The sequence below is a fragment of the Apium graveolens genome, chromosome 6 (genome assembly GCF_009905375.1).
Source record: "Apium graveolens cultivar Ventura chromosome 6, ASM990537v1, whole genome shotgun sequence".
NCBI lineage: Eukaryota > Viridiplantae > Streptophyta > Magnoliopsida > Apiales > Apiaceae > Apium > Apium graveolens.
Window position 1 is genome coordinate 1859901 of NC_133652.1, and position 5151 is coordinate 1865051.

Consider the following 5151-nt stretch of genomic DNA (forward strand, 5'->3'; position numbering starts at 1 on the left):
GTCGCTGATAATTATTCACATACTGAACAGATTCGTTGACAAGAGAACACTGATCCGTAGCATGAGAACCTGCACAAAGCTCACAAACCATAGCTATTTGATTAACTCCATACGTAGCCAAAGAATCAACCTTCATTGATAGCGCTTGGAGCTGGGCTGCAATAGCGGTGGCTGCATCAACTTCCAGAATACCTGCTACCTTGCCTGATGTCATCCTCTGAGTTGGGTTTTGATGCTCATTTGCAGCCATCGTCTCAATAAGATTGTACGCCTCAGTATAGCTTTTAGCCCATAAGGCGCCTCCAGCTGCTGCATCGAGCATGGGCCGAGATTGGGCCCCCAAACCATTATAAAAACCAGTGATTACCATCCAATCCGGCATTCCATGATGTGGACATTTTCTCAACATTTCCTTGTAGCGTTCCCAAGCCTCGCACATAGATTCTGTAGGTTGCTGCGCAAACTGAGTAAGAGCACTCCTCATAGCAGCAGTCTTTGCTATTGGATAAAACTTCACCAGAAACTTTTGCGCAAGATCTTGCCACGTAGTGATGGACCCAGCTGGTTCAGAATGTAACCAGTCTTTAGTTTTATCCCTCAGTGAGAATGGGAAAAGCCTCAACTTGATAGCCTCATCAGTCACGCCATTATACTTAAAAGTGCTGCAGATCTCGACAAAATTCCTTATGTGCATGTTGGGGTCTTCAGTTGCCGCTCCTCCAAAAGAAACAGAATTCTGCACCATTTGAATAGTGCCCGGCTTGATTTCAAAGGTGTTAGCTTGAATAGCCGGATGAAGGATGCTTGACTGAATGTCATCAATTTTAGGCCGAGAAAAATCCATAAGAGCTGGATCAGCTTGAACAATACGATCTCCCATGTTTACTGGTTCTTTCTGCTCAGTTCCTGAATCTGAATCCTCAAAATCTAACTTCTCCGGAGTATCAATAACTTCGTCTTTTCCTTCAGCTGTATCTAAGGTCCTCTTGCGAGCACGAGAACGAGTTTGCATAAACGCTTGCTAAAGTACCTGAAACACAACCGAAAAGAGTAATTAACTACTACGTCCTAATCACTGAGTCCTAATGACCAATGATGGTAAGTACATAAACTAAAAAAATACGCCGAGTCCCCGGCAGCGGCGCCAAAAACTTGTTAGGGCGAAATCACGCACTAATATTCACGCAAGTATACGCGTTCGCAAGTAATATAGAATACTTTCTAGTTCGTTCCCTCAGAGACTCAGACTAAGTTATTGTCTAATTAAACTCACTCACCAATGTATGATTACTTCTCAATGTTAAGATAATAACACTTAAAATTGTTGATTAAATATTAACTATAATTAACTACTTAATTAACCACTTAACTAACACTTCAATTTATCAATAATAAAACACTCATGAGATCACAACTTCATTATTACTTCCTTCTATAGCCATAGTTATTACCTTTAGCATGTGACAGTGATGATATTAATCGAATAACACAAAACTGATAAAAGCCAACTTTCATTGTACTAATACCATTCTACCAAACATCCAAAATTAAGATAGAAGTTGAATAGTCATCAATTATGTTGAGTTCCTATATGTCTACAGAAATTGACAACACAACGATTTAAGCACAAGTTATTCCTTTTGATTACATAAGGCAAATAAAACTGTTAGAGTTACCCACTAATCATGCACAATGTACATGAACATATGCTAGCATGGCAAGTTCTAAATCTCAAGATCCACCGTCGCTTCACAAGAGATTAACACCCTATCTTATATGTTCGTGACGCACATAAGACGAATACGCACAACTAATACTAGATATCATGCAATCATCACATACTAAAGTATTAAACAATTAACTAAAGAATTCCATAATAAATCCGTTGCAACCCCATGATCACGATTAGCCCATAATAGAACTTATCGCCATCATGGGTTCATATGAAATCATGATAACAAACACAAGAAAATAATAACTAAACTAATTATATTAAAACAGAGTACGTCACAAGAGTAAATAAGTCAAAGCAAGAAAACTAGCATCCAACGTTACAACGAAACAAGAATCACAAGAATATATGCTTCCTCTTCGTTGCTGTGTGCTAATTCGGTCTTCTTCCTTATCTCCTTCGCTTCTTGCAAAACACAATCTAAAACATAATCTCCTCTTAATACTCTGTGAAAAACGTCTCAAATCTACTTATATAATAGTCCCATAAAACTCAGATTACATAGAAGTTGGAAGCCAAACAGAAGTAGAAGTCTAAAATAATATATCTTTTTCCCCGACCCTGCGCGGCCGCTCAGCATTTCTGCGCGGGCGCGCAAGGCTGCTGCGCGGCCGCTCAGCATTGCTGCGCGGGCGCGCAGGACCCTTCTGGAAAAATTCCATGTTTGCTCCGTTTCTTCGCCGTAATCTGCCCGTTCTTTTCCTCTCGCAATGGTGAACACATGCCAAGGCTTATTCTTGATGATTCCTCCTCCGAAATGCAACTAATACCCTGAAATGCATAAACACTAGAAAAACGCATCAAATACACAAAATACTTGATTTCAAGACACCAATTTAAGCCATTTTAAGACGTTCTAAGTGGTATAAAATGCCACTTATCAAGGATAAAAAGGAAACTAAAAGGAAATCTGATAGAAATGGGAAGGTAGGGGTTAACAAACATAACAATTACACACCTGATAAGTATGCTCCTAGAAAAGGCTGTGTGCATTGTAGTAGTGTTAATCATCTATCTGCTAATTGCAAATCTATTAAGAAAACTCCCATACCTGTGCCCTCTTCCATGCCTAATATGTCTGCATCACCTCTGCATGCTATGCCTGTTATGTCTCAACAGAATCCTTATGCACATTTTGCAAACATGCCATATTTTAACAATCCTTATCTTGCTGCATTAAGTATGCCTCAAATGCCATACAATATGCCAATGTGGAATAACATGCTTGCACAATCCATGCCTTATCAAATTCCAAATGTGCTAAATGATTCTGTGACTAACCCTACACCTCAACCAACTACATCTAAGATCAAGGTTGACTCAAAGTTACCTAAGTCTAAAGATGCAGGAGGAATGAAGTCAAGGAGAAAGGCTAACAGGAATGGACCCAAGGAAACTTGGGTACCAAAATCAACTTGATTGATTTTATGGTGTGCAGGAAAATAGAAGAAATCTATGGTACTGGGACAGTGGCTGTTCAAGACACATGACAGGAGATTTCTCCCTGCTCACTGAGTTTAAGGAGAGAGCTGGCCCTAGCATAACCTTTGGAGATGACAGCAAAGGGTTTACTATGGGATATGGCTTGATTTCAACAAGGAATGTCATCATTGATGAAGTTGCATTAGTTGATGGTCTCAAGCACAACTTACTGAGTATCAGTCAACTATGTGATAGAGGGAATACAATTTCCTTCAATTCAGAAGCCTGTATTGTCACCATCAAGAAAGACAACAAAGTGGTTCTAACTGGAGTTAGAAAAGGAAATGTGTACTTAGCTGACTTCAACTCTACAGATGCAGAATCTATTACTTGTCTCTTCAGCAAAGCAAGTTCAGTTGAGAGTTGGCTATGGCACAAAAAGCTATCCCATTTGAATTTCAAGACAATGAATGATCTAGTCAAAAAGGACTTAGTTAGAGGAATTCCTCTAGTTGAATTCTCAAGGGATGGTTTGTGTGATGCTTGTCAGAAAGGCAAACAAAGGAAAACATCATTCAAAAATAAGCTTGAAACAATAATTGATGAACCATTACAGCTGCTGCATATGGATTTGTTTGGACCAGTCAATGTATTGTCAATTGCAAGAAAAAGATATTGCTTAGTGATTGTAGATGATTTCTCAAAGTTTTCATGGGTCTATTTTCTTGGATCAAAGGATGAAGCAAGTGAAATCATTATCAATCACATCAGGCAAGTCAATAATCATCCTGACTTGAAGGTTAGGAATATCAGGAGTGACAATGGAACTGAGTTCAAGAATTTGTCAATAAGGCTGTTCTGTGAAGAAAATGGAATCATGCATGAGTTCTCAGCTCCAAGAACACCTCAGCAAAATGGGGTAGTTGAAAGAAAGAACAGATCTTTGATTGAGGCTGCCAGAACAATGCTTGAAGAATCAAAGTTACCAACATATTTCTGGGCTGAAGCTGTTAATTATGCCTGCTACACTCAGAATATTTCTTTGATCAATCAAGCTAAAGGCATGACTCCTTATCAGTTGTTCAAGAGAAGAAAACCAACTCTAAACTTTCTTCATGTCTTTGGATGTAAATGCTTTATACTAAGGAATCAATCTGACCATAAAGGGAAGTTTGATGCAAAGGCTGATGAAGGGATATTTGTTGGTTACTCAGCTGGAAAATCTTATAGGGTCTACAATCTAAGAACCAACATTGTTATGGAATCTGTGCATGTTGTGTTTGATGATAAAAAGATTGATGGAATAACAGATGAGGGACAAAATTAGAGACTCAAATTTGACAACATTGAGATAGATTGTGATGATAGTGAAGAGGAGATTGATGGAGATGACACTTCAAAAGGGATTCAAAATATGCCCTTGGATAATGCACAAAATTCTGCACCCGTGGATAGAGGCAATGCAGTATCCGTTGAAAGACATAGTACATCATCCGTTGAAGTACAAAATGAAGCATCCGTTGATCATAGTTCATCAACGGATAATCGATTTACATCATCAGTTGATAGAACTCCAAATTCCCTGCAAAGAACCAACAACTCAGGGGGAGTTTCAACTAATCAACACTTTGTCTCACATCATGACAATACTGAGGCCACCTCATCTAGAGCACATCTTCCACCTCAAAGGAAATGGACCAAGAATCATCCCTTTGAACTAATCATTGGTGATGCATCATCTAAAGTGCAAACAAGAAAAGCTACTCAAGATGAATGTCTGTATAGTAGTTTTCTATCTCAAGAGGAACCTAAGAAAGTGGAAGAAGCTTTATTGGATCCAGATTGGATATTAGCTATGCAGGAAGAGCTGAACCAATTTGAGAGAAACAAAGTTTGGAAGCTGGTACCCAAACCAAAGAATAAGAGTTCTATTGACACAAAATGGGTATTCAGAAACAAGATGGATGAAAATGGCATTGTCATAAGGAATAAAGCCA

The 5151-nt window shown here is 38.8% G+C and overlaps 1 non-coding gene across 1 annotated transcript; it reads left to right on the top strand.

Annotated features, from left to right (window-relative positions):
* Positions 1-380: 380 nt before the first annotated feature.
* On the top strand, positions 381-487 carry LOC141669397 (small nucleolar RNA R71). The gene has a single exon (XR_012553683.1). It is a non-coding gene; the product is annotated as a small nucleolar RNA R71 (small nucleolar RNA).
* The last annotated feature ends 4664 nt before the right edge of the window (positions 488-5151 follow it).